Source organism: Nyctereutes procyonoides, unplaced genomic scaffold (assembly GCF_905146905.1).
Source record: "Nyctereutes procyonoides isolate TBG_1078 unplaced genomic scaffold, NYPRO_anot_genome, whole genome shotgun sequence".
NCBI lineage: Eukaryota > Metazoa > Chordata > Mammalia > Carnivora > Canidae > Nyctereutes > Nyctereutes procyonoides.
In genome coordinates, this window is record NW_026575037.1 from 18,438,617 (window position 1) to 18,450,772 (window position 12,156).

The window sequence follows — 12,156 nt, forward strand, 5'->3', positions numbered from 1 at the left end:
AAAAGATGAGTGAAAATCTCCAGCAACAATGACAATACAAGTAATAAAATTTCAATAATACATATATCTATTAACAATTACTCTGAATGTAAATGAACTAAATGCTTCAATCAAAAGACACAGGGTGTCAGAATGGATAAAAAAAAAAACCAAGATCCATCTATATGCTGCCTACAAGTGATTCATTTTAGACCTAAAGACACCTCAGATTGAAAGTGAGGGGATGGAGAAACATCAATCATGCACATGGATGTCAAAAGAAAACCAGGGCTGCAATATTTATATTGGACAAACTAGACTTTAAAGCAAAGACTGTAACAAGAGACAAAGATACTACTTCATATAGGTAGGTGACAATCCAACAAGAAAATATGACAATTGTAAATATCTATGTACCCAATGCATGGGAGCACCCAAGTTTATACAATAGTTAATAATAAACATAAAGGAACTAATTGATAATAATATAATAGTAAGGAACTTTAATACCCCACTTACATTGATGGACAGAAAATTAACAAGGAAACAATGAACACACTGGATGAACTTAAAAGATATGTTCAGAACATCCCGTCTTAAAACAGAAGAATACACACTTTTCAAGTGCACACGGAACAGTCTCCAGAATAGATCACCTATTAGGTCACAGAACAAGCCTCCACAAAGACAAAAAGTCTGAAGTCATACCATGCACGTTTTCTGACCACAATGCTATGAAACTAGAACTCAACCACAAGAAATAATCTGGAAAGACCACAAATACATGAAAGTTAAACATACTACTAAGCAATGAATGGGTCAACCAGGAAATCAAAGAAGAAATAAAAAAATACATGGAAGCAAATGAAAATGAAAACACCATGGGATGCAGCAAAAGTGGTCCTAAGGGGAAGTGTATGGCAATACAGGCCTACTTCAAGATGCAAGAAAAAGCTCAAATAAATAACCTAAACTTATACCCAAGGAAGCTAGAGAAACAACAACAAAGCTTAAGGCCAACTGAAGGAAGGAAATAATAAAGATTAGAGCAGAAATAAATGACACAGAAACTAAAAGAAACATTAGAACAGATCTTTGAAACCAGGAGCTGGTTCTATGAAAAATGAATAAAATTGATAAATCTCTAGCCAGACTTATCAAGAAGAAAAAAAGAAAGGATTCAAATAAATAAAATCACGAATGAGAGGGAAGAAATAACAACCAGCACCAAAGAAATACATTTATGAGAATATTATGAAAAACTATATGTCAACAAATTGGACAACCTAGAAGAAATGGATAAATTCCTAGAAACATATAAACTACCAAAACTTCAAACTTGAAGAGACCAGCAAAGGAATGACTCAGTAATCAAAAAATTCCCAACTGACAAAAGTCCAGGACCAGATGTCTTCACAGGTGAATTCTACCAAACATTTAAAGAAGAATTAGTATCTATTCTTCTCAAACTATTCCAAAACAATAGAAAAGGAAGTAAAGCTTCCAAATTCATTCTATGAGGTCAGCATTACTCTGATATCAAAAGCAGTAAAGACACTACTATAAAAGAGAACTACAGGCCAATATCCCTGATGAACACAGAAGCAGAAATTCTCAAGAAAGTACTAGCAAACTGAATATCACAATACATTAAAAAATTATTCACCACAATCAAGTGGGATTTTTTCTTGGGTTGCAAGACTGGTTCAATATTTGCAAATCAATCAACATGATACATCACATTAATAAAAGGAAGGATAAGAACCATATGATCATTTCAATATATGCAGGAAAAGCATTTCACAAAGTACAACATCCATTCATGATAAAAACCTTCAATAAAGTAGCTTTACAGGGAACATATCTCAACATAATAAGGGCCATCTATGAAAAACTCACAGCTGATATCACTCCCAATGGGGAAAAACAGAGCTTTTCCTCTACGGTCAGGAACAGGACAGGATGTCCATTCTCACCACTTTTATTCAACACAGTACTGGAAGTCCTAGCCACAGCAATCAGACAACAAAAAGAAATAAAAGGCATCGAAATCAATATGAAATAAAACTTTTACTACTCGCAGATGACTTGATTATATAGAAAACTTGAAGGACTCCACTAAAAAACTCCTAGAACATATAAATGAATTCAGTAAAGTTGCAGAATACAAAATCAATGTACAGAAATCTGTTGCATTTCTATACACCAATAATGAAGTAGCAGAAAGCAAAATTAAGCAATCAATTCCATTTATGACTGCACCAAAAACAATTAGCTACCTAGGAATAAACCTAACCAAAGGTGTACTCTGCACCCTGAGAACTTTTATAAAACCCTGATGAAAGAAACTGGAGGACACAAAGAAATGGAACGACATACATGCTCATGGCTTGGAAGTACAAATATTATTAAAATGTCTATAGTTCTCAAAGCAATCTACACATTTAATGCAATCTCTATCAAAATACCATCAGCATTTTTCACAGAGCTGGAACCAACAAACCTAAAATATGTATGGAACCACAAAAGACTCCTAATAGCAAAGCAATCTTGAAAAAGAAAATCAAAGCTGGAGGCGTCACAATTCTGGACTTTAAGCTCTATTACAAAGCTGAAGCAATCAAAACAGTATGGCACTGGCACAAAAGTAGACACACAGATCAGTGGAACAGAAAAGAAAATTCAGAACTGAACCCACAATTGTATGGTCAACTAATCTTCAACAAAGCAGAAAAGAATATCCAATGGGAAAAAGAATGTCTCTTCAACACATGGTGTTGGGAAACCTGGAGAGCAACATGCAAGAGAATGAAACTGGACCACTTTCTTCCACCATACACGAAAATGAATTCAAAATGGATGAAAGACCTAAATGTGGAGCTGTCAAAATCACAGAAGAGAACACAGGCAGCAACTTCTTTCTAGACAGGTCTCCTGTCTATAAAAAGTAAACTATTGGGACTACATTAAAATAAAAGCTTCTGCACAGCGAAGGAAACAATCAACAAAACTAAACGGTAACCTGTGGAATGGGAGAAGATATTTGCAAATGACATATCTGATAAAGGGTTAGTATCCAAAACATATAAGAACTTATATAAATCAACACCAAAACCCAAATAATCCAAATTAAAGTAGGCAGAAGGCATGAACAGACATTTTCCCAAAAAGGACATCCAGATGGCCAACAGACACATGAAAAGATGCTCATCATCACTTACCATCAGGGAAACGCAAATCAAAACCACAATGAGATGTCACCTCATGCCTGTCAGAATGGCTAAAATCAACAAAACAAGAAACAGTAAGTGTTGGTGAAGATGTGGAGAAAGGGGAACCCTATTGCACTGTTGGTGGGAATGCAAACTGGTGCAGCTGCTCTGAAAAACAGGATGGAGGTTCCTCAAAAAGTTAAAAATAGAGCTACCCTATGATCCAGCAATGGCGCTGCTATATATTTAGCAAAAGAATACTAATTCAAAGGGATATATGCATCCCTATGTTTACAGAGGTGTTATCTACCATAGTCAAATTATGGAAACAGCCCAAGCATCCAACGATTGATGAATGGATAAAGAAGACGTGGTATGTATATATAATATAGAATATTATTCAGCCATAAAAAAGAATTAAATGTTGCCATTTGCAACGACATGGATGGAGGTAGAGAGTATTATGCTAAGCAAAATAAGTCAGAGGAAGAGAAATACCATATAATTTCACTCATATGTGGAATGCAAGATACAAAACAAATGAGTAAAAGGAAAAAAAAAGAGAGAGGCCAACCAAGAAACAGACTCAACTATAGAAAACAAACTGATGGTTACCAGAAGGGAGATGGGTGAAGGGATGGGTGATATAGGTGATGGGGATTAAGGAGTGCACTTGTGATGAGCACAGGGTGTTGTATGGAAGTGCTGAATCATTAACCTGTACACCTGAAAGTAAAATTACATTGTATGTTTCTAAAGGGAATTTAAATAAAAACTTAAAAAAAATAAAATAACACCTATCCCTTTGCCACTAGTATTCTTATTTTTTCCCACATACTACTGATAATCTTCTTGTATGCTGTACACCTATTATGTTCATTATGTTTATTGTGTCTCTCTCCCCTTCCCCACAGTTTAAGTTCCATGCAGGTCAAAATTTATTTCTGTTTTTCATTAATGTACACCAAATAACTAGAACAATGTCTGGCAAAGTATGTGTACAACAGATGTATGTTGAATGAATTTCTAATTTCATTGCAATGTGGTCAAAGAATTTTATATGATGTTGATTCTTTGATATTTGGGGAGACTTCCTTTGCGGCCTAGCATATGGTTGCCATTTGTAACTGTTCTACATATGCTTACATTTATTAAGTAGAGGTCTCATATATAAATCAGACTTGTTAAGTGTTACTCAAAGCTTCCATATCCTTACTTTTATTTTTCTCCTTGATCTATCTATCCCTGCTTATTTCGATTTTCTGAGCGTTCAACAATCTCTCGGCTCACCATCAGTTCTTCCACCTTATTTCTTTCTTTGAATTCAAGGTTCTTATGAAAGTATATGCTTTAGTTGTTACTCCAGCAATGATCTATGGGTGGTAAACTCTCTTGGCCTTTGCCTGAAAATATCTGGAGTTTGCTCTCTTCTCCAAGTGATAATTTAGGTGGTGATAATATTCTAAGTTGGTATAATCATCTACCTTGGCACCTTAAAGATACTATACCGCTGCCTTCTGGTCTTTAGCACTGTTGAGAAGCCTTCTGTTAGAGGAACTGTTGTTCCCTTATATTTTCTCCATGGCTGCTTCCATTGTTTTGTGTTTGGGCTTTTGCCTCCTCACTGTAATTTTTTTTTTTTTTAAGATTTTATTTATTTGAGAGAGGGAGGGAGGGAGACAGAGAGAGAGAGAGAGGGGGGAAGAAAGTTCTAGAGAGAGAGAGAAAGAGTGGACAAATGAGTGGGGCTCAGAGAGAGAGAGAGAGAGAGGGAGAAGCGGGCTCCCTGCCTAGCGGGGCTTGATTCCAGGACCCTGGGATCCTGACCTGGGCCAAAGGCAGATGCTTAACCAACTGAGCCACCCAGGTGTCCCTCACTGTAACTTTTATAGGTGTGCATTCATTTTGATAATCCTGTGTAGGATCTGTGTTTACTCAATCTGATGACCTAAGTATTTCAAACATTGTCTCTCATTTTCTACAGTCACTCATTCTGCAGTTCTTATAAGAAAATATATTTAACATTTTCATTCCACCCTTCATTTTCCTGACCCTCTTATTCATGTTTTTCATTGATTCTATTTTTAATGACTCTATTTTTCATTCTGGAAGTTCCATATGGTCATTATTTAAATCTGCCTCCTTTTCCATATTGTCTGTTCTTTTCCTTGTGGTTTCTATTACTCCTTTTAGCTCTTTACTCATTTAAAGCATATTTATTTTATAATCTCTTTCACAGTGTTCTATTAGTTTACATCCTAGAGACGCCAATATACCTACCTCTAGGGTCTCCTGACTATCAATTCATGGTGGATGATTTTTTTTTCCAGTAGGAATTCTGTATGGTCTGGGGTTGGCTACCTGAACAAAACAGGATGTCATTCAAGGAAAGAAGCAGGAAGTAATAGGGATAGCATTATTGGCAGAAAACCAACAGTGTCCATAGTACCAGTATACCTAATATTTCTATTCTCAGTTTGTTTAATGGTTTTTAGAATCACTCATATTCATCTCACAGTCTTGATTTATTTGTGACCAGACTTCAGGCTAGTTGCAAAAAAAGTAACTATAAACAGTATACACTGTTTTTCTTACTAAAAGAAACAGAAAAGAATAGAGGCAAAACACAGCTATCAGTATAAAAGTTTATTGGCTGCTTGTCCTGTTTAAGGCACTGTAGTAGGACAAAGAGATGAACTGATTTTAAGGCAGACTATTAAAAAAAAAATGCCCTGAGAAGTTTTATGGGAGAATATAGGTAGATCTGATGAATTCTGGGTTATCAGAAACTCTATTCCTGAGAGGAGATATTGGAAGTTGGCCCTAGAGGGATTTCAATAGGCATTCGGAATGGCATTTCAGACATTTGAGCAAAGGCCCACGTGCAGATAGCATTTGGCGAATGTAAACTGATCTGGTTTGGCTGGTGTATGTGGGGGAAAGGAGTAAAAAATATAGCTACAAAGGAAAGTTCAAGCCAAATTTACTCACTTAGCACGACTTCCATCAGACACTTGTCATACTGCACTGTAACCTTTGCTTTGTCTGTGATTCCTACCAGACTGTAAGTCCGTTGGGGGCAGAACCTTGGTTCTATTTATTTTTGTATGCCCCCAACTATCACTTGGCAGGCATTTAATAAATACTGTTGAATGAGAAGCATAAATTATGAAAGACATGAAACGTGGTGGCGAGAAAAGCTGGACCTGCTCTACAAGCAGTGGAAAACAGGAGAGGCAATTTGAAGTGGGGAGTAACAGGCTCAGATTTGTCTTAGAAAAATAACCTAAGGCCAAACACGTGGCAGGACTGAACCCTGGGGCAGAGGGCACAATTTACCTTGTGCTATGATAGCTAAGTCTCTCCTTGAGACAGTATTCATGGTCTGTCTTTGTGTACATCTTACATCGTAAGCAAAAAAATTGCAATTTTTCACCTTGTAGCAAAACATCAGGCTTTTAAAAAAATCAAATTTATAATCACTGATCCTAATTAGAGATCTAGAAGCATGTTATAGTGGCAGTAATCACGAAGGATTTTTGTAACCCAACAACTTCAGTACATACTAAGGACTATGACTTTTGCTTCAAAATTAAGGTAGCTGACTTCCCTGTCTTCTTAGGGTCTATCACATTTCTGAAAATTGCAAAAGGTTTTTTTTTTTCTTCTTCTTCTTCTTTTTTAAAGATTTTATTATTTATTTCAGGGGTGGGGGAGAGAGAGAGCAAGAGTCCAGGTGCAAGCGCGCAAGTGGGGGTAGGGGTAGAAGGAGAGGGAGGGAGAGAGACAGATTCCCTGCTGAGCACAGTGCCTGAACCGGGACTCCATCTCATGACCCTGAGACCACGACCTGAGCAGAAATCAAGTCAGACACTTAATCGACTGGGACACTCAGGTGCCCCATGCAAAAGCTTTCTTTCTCTGAGATGTTTGAGTCACTGGCAATACTTACTGGGTTGCTAAGCTAGTAAAGACTGTTCCCCAGAGATGCCCTCACGTATAACACATCTGGGGGAGGTGTGAGCTTTTTAAAACTGGTCACTGAGCTTAATGAGTGCTAGGTTCACAGTTACTCCTGTGCAAATTAGTGTATTCCAGATGTGTTAAATGTTCCCTTTAATTAGTCTGTTTTAAATGAGATGATTCAAATCTAAGTCTTTAATAGAAACATATATATACCTATATATTTTTAACTACTGGAAAACTAAATAGAATGATAATTTGAAAACAACAGCCTCAAATTATTTCTAAATACCTTCTAGGTTTGGGATTATATTCTGTTATCCACAGGCTCCTGGTTTTCCAGTTGTGGTTAGTGGAATCTCTTGAATTTCACTGTTTTAAAAAAGATTTTATTTATTTGACAGATAACGACAGAGAGCACAAGTGGGTAGGAGAGGGAGAAGCAGGCTTCCTGCTGAGCAGGGAGCCTGATGTGGAACTTGATGCCAGGACCCCGGGATTATGGCCTGAGCTAAAGATGGACATCAACCTCCTGAGCCACCCAGGTTTCCCTTGAATTTCACTTTTAAAATATAGTTTTATCTATTTAAAAATGAAACAATAGGGCACCTGGATGGCTCAGGAGGTTGAGCCTCCAACTCTGGATTTCGGCTCAGGGTGTGATCCTAGGGTCCCAAGATTAAGCCACATGGTGGGCTCCCTACTGGGAGTAGAGCCTGCTTAAGATTCTCTCTCTCCCTCTGCCCCTTCCTACTCAAGAAAAAAAAATAATAGCAGGACAAGCACATAAATGAGTATTAACACAAAGAGGCAGTACAACGTGCAGGTGAGGAAAGGAAAACTAGTGAGACAGTCGGGGTAAGTCAGTTATGGGAATGTGACTTTTGGATATGGTACTTAGCATCTCCATGCTTTAGGGTTTTTTGTTTTATTTTGTTTTTTGTCTAAAAGATGTGGAATAACTGTTCACTTCCTTAGCAGTTCTACCACTTGTTGACATACAAGAGAACAGTGCCTGTATCTGTACTGCAGACTTCACTCAACATTGTTTGTATTTTGGGCTAAACATTTGTGTTGAACTGAGAAGTTTCTGGAGACTGCAGAGTAAACTGTTTAGAAAGAGAGATACCATTTCTAACCCCTTATCTGCATCAGTCAGAGTCTTCTCTGTATGGTGCAATTTGAAAAAAGAAAGAAATTGGATTCAGGGCTGAAGTAAGACTAAAACATATTATCAGCAATTGTATAATCGTAGGTACAGGTGCTCTGGAGTAAGACAGTTGGGCTTCTATGTGAGCTCTGCTATTTCGCAGAGCCATCTGTGTGACTCTGGACATGTTTTAACATTTGCTTCAGCCTCAATTTCCTTATCTGTAAAAGGAAGACAGAACTAGTACTACACCTTAAAAAAAAGTTTTATTCTAAATCTTTTGCTTATTAAAATGGCTCCGTTATTTTTAGCGTTTGATGTTGTAGGCAACTATTATAAAATAAGATTTCTGTTGGTAAAGTATCACTGTCATCTGCTTTATATATTTGGGTTACAAATAATATTCCATTTGACATGCAGGGTGTGAATGCTTGAAAAGCATGAACACCAGGTACCACACTATATATCCTTAGGTTTGTGAATGGTCCATTCAAATGACCAAATTTGAAACACTGTAAGACTGTGCTGCCCCCTGCTGACTTGGTTTCTCCAACATATTTTGAGTCTGGGGAAGTCAAAATTTCTACTATAGCATAATGGATAAGTAACCCAAAGGTAGGCTACAAGACAATAATGATGCAGATGGTAAAATATTTTACGGAGCTCTAAATAATGTATGAAGTTTGTCAAGACACTGAAGTACAAACAATCTCATGGTGGGAACAAATAAATACAATAATAAACTCCTAATTGTGTAATCTTTAACAAATTTAGATACCCCATTCCAAATAACCGTTACCATTGCTATTGTTTTAAGTGTTGCTGACACCTTGTGGAAAATGAGCAAAATATATACATTTAGGCTTCATTTAAATCCTCAATAATTATTTCCCTGATTCTTTCATTGAATTAACAGCAGCTTGATCTTTATTTCCCATTAGAATAGCATTTTTATCTTGACTAGTTGCAATGTACTAAATATATACTTTCCATGCTAGAAATCTTGGGCATCTTCTCCTTTTTAATCTCATATATCCAACCAGACACATTCTCGTGATTTTTCCTCCAGAAATTATCTCAAAATTGGCTCATCCTTACTATAAAAATTCTTCTAATAGTCTTATCACTTAATAGTGCAAAGAGTACTTGACAAGAAATCAAAAGAGCTAAGAGCGATGCTACCTGTTGTTAGCCCTAAGACATTCAGTAACTTATCTAATGAAATTCTCATTTTTCCTCATTATAAAATAGAGACTCTTTTTCATGTCCTGTTCAGTAATAAGATTACATGAGATAGCATAAAGGAAGTGCTTTGAAAACAGATCACTCTAACAATTTATTTCTATAATGTAATAGCATCTTAGTTAGCTTTTACCCATATTATTGCTTTTTATGCACCATGATCTATGTACTCCGCCATGGGGGTGTGGAGTGGGAATGGAGGATGGGAAGCATAGGGAGAAAGCAGACAGCGAAGAAATTCTCTTTGTTCAGTTAAGTCAACTACCTTGTCCACTCAATCTGTTACTTACTTTGGATTCTTTGAACTTCAGCCTTACAACTCTTGTCTGTAATGTTCTTAGGTCTTTCGATGACCATTTTGAGTCAGCTTACCACACTCTGTGTCACCAATTTCCAGGCCAGAGGAAAGACATCAGACACTAGTAAACCACACTTCCAGAAAATTGGCTTTGGTGGTGATGTACCTCTTCTCAAATATAGTGAAGGGCAGAATAGTGAAGTAAAATCTGAAAATCTGCTCCTTCATTCAAGTGAAAAGGATATTGGCAAAAATTGTCAAAATCAGCTTTTCCAGAACTCCTAGTTAACCAAAGTCTTGCAATCATCCAAGGAGTGCTTGTGCAAGAGAAATGGCTGAATACCAGTAAGAACAACAAGCTTTGTTGTTACCCTATTCCCACCTTCCAGTCTCTAGTTCCATGGTAGCCTTGAAAATCGACAGTTTCACAATGCTAAGGTAGCTGTGAGAAACAGCAGCCTAGCAGACAGTGGAGGGATCAGAAAAGGTTAGGAGCTTCCCCAAACCTGATTCCCAGAGAACTATCATTACTTGACTTGTCTGAGAGGTCCCTAAAAAGTTCCATTCTCAAGCTTTGTTTTGATTTGACCTTACTCAAAGCTTGATATATGTGTACAGTATGGCTGTATCCTAAGGAAATTTGCAGAAACAATTAGTGGCAACTGCTTAAACATCATAGCCAACTGAGAAAGCAGGACTAGTTGGAGCAAACAAGAGGTGGATGAGAAAGCTGTAATATAAATCTTGGGAATGAGAAGTTCACTGGGGACTTTGATAAGCTCCAAAACATTCCTAGGAGTCAAAAATCCATGTTCATATGTAGGGCTATGCACATGCAGGAAAGTCCTGGGAAGGTCCTAAAGTCATCTCTGGCTGACCCTGAGGCTCAGTGCATGCATGAAGTGAAAGATGAGGCACAGCTACAAACTTGCTGCTGGTGCACTGAAGGCATGCCAAACACACAAATGCTAGGAGATGTTATATAAGCATTTAAGGAAATCTTGGTCCAATCACATAAGCTGACAACTAATCTGACTGAAGAGACTCCAGTGGCTTTCCCTCTCTCTTTGCCCTTCCTCCTTGTCCCAAAGCCTACACATGCACACACACACACACACACACATCCCCTCTCTCTCTGAGCTCTCTCTCTCAAAAGAAAAAAATAACTCAAACCACACAAAGAGAATTAAAGATAACTACATAGGTAAATATAGAAGACAGTATAAATGTATTTTAGTTTGTAAAGTTGTGGGAGGGTGAGTAATGCCTCCAACAAAGAGGTCCACATCCTAATCTCCAGAATCTACTAATATTTTACCTTATACAACAAACGTGACTTTATTAGGTTGGGATACCTGGGTGGTTCAGCATTTATCATCTGCCTTTGGCTCAGGGTATGATTCTGGAGTCCTGGGATCGAGTCCTGCATCAGGCTCCTTGCAGGGAGTCTGCTTCTCCCTCTGCCTATGTCTCTGCCTCTCTCCCTGTGTCTCTCATGAATAAATAAAATCTTTTTTTTTTTAAATAGATAGGGTTAGATTAAGGAGCCTGATGTGAGGACATTATCCTGGATTACCTGAAAGGGCCCAATGTAATCACAGGGTCCTTAGAGGGAGGCGGGGGAGTAGGAGGCAAAGAAAGAGAGAGAACCTTGAAGATGCTATACTGCTGGCTTTGAAAATGGAGGAAGAGGGGCGCCTGGGTGGCTCAGTAGGTGAGTGTCTGCTTTGGTTCAGGTTGTGATCCTGGGGTCCTGGGATTGAGTTCCGCATAACTCTCCTTGCAGGGAGCCTGCTTCTCCCTCTGCCTGTGTCTCTCATGAATAAATAAATTTTTTTAAAAAACCTTTAAAAAACTGGAAGGAGAAACCCATGAAAAAATGCAGATGGCCTCTAAAAGTTAGAAAACTGAATGAATGAAGCAAGCAAGCAAGGTCTCTCGTTGGTACTTTCAGAAAAAACAGCCCTTCTGAAATATTTTGGACTTCTGACCTCCAGACTGTAAGATAATAAATTTTCGTTGTTTTAAAGTTTGTGGTAATTTGTTACAGCAGCAACAGTAATATAATACATAACTCTTCACTATTATTTAATTAGCAATAATTGCACCTCGGATAAACCTCATTGGCTATGATACTGCCACTGCACCAAGCTTTTTCACTATCTTATTTAAAAGACATGAAATAAATAATAAATATAATCTAGTTCAGATTAATACCAACTTAATTTCAGTAGTAAACAAAAGCTTTAATAGTTCCATTCTCTTCCTCTTTCCTTTATGCTATTATTGCTGTATAAATTATATCTTTATAC

The 12,156-nt window shown here is 37.4% G+C and overlaps 1 protein-coding gene and 1 non-coding gene across 4 annotated transcripts in view; both read right to left on the reverse strand.

Moving 5' to 3' along the window:
• SYT14 (synaptotagmin 14) overlaps positions 1 to 12,156 on the reverse strand; it is a 135,401-nt gene that overhangs the window by 13,985 nt on the left and 109,260 nt on the right. The gene's annotated exons all lie outside the window — the stretch shown is intronic.
• On the reverse strand, positions 11,858 to 11,997 carry LOC129506101 (U4 spliceosomal RNA). Its single transcript, XR_008663694.1, has one exon. It is a non-coding gene; the product is annotated as a U4 spliceosomal RNA (small nuclear RNA).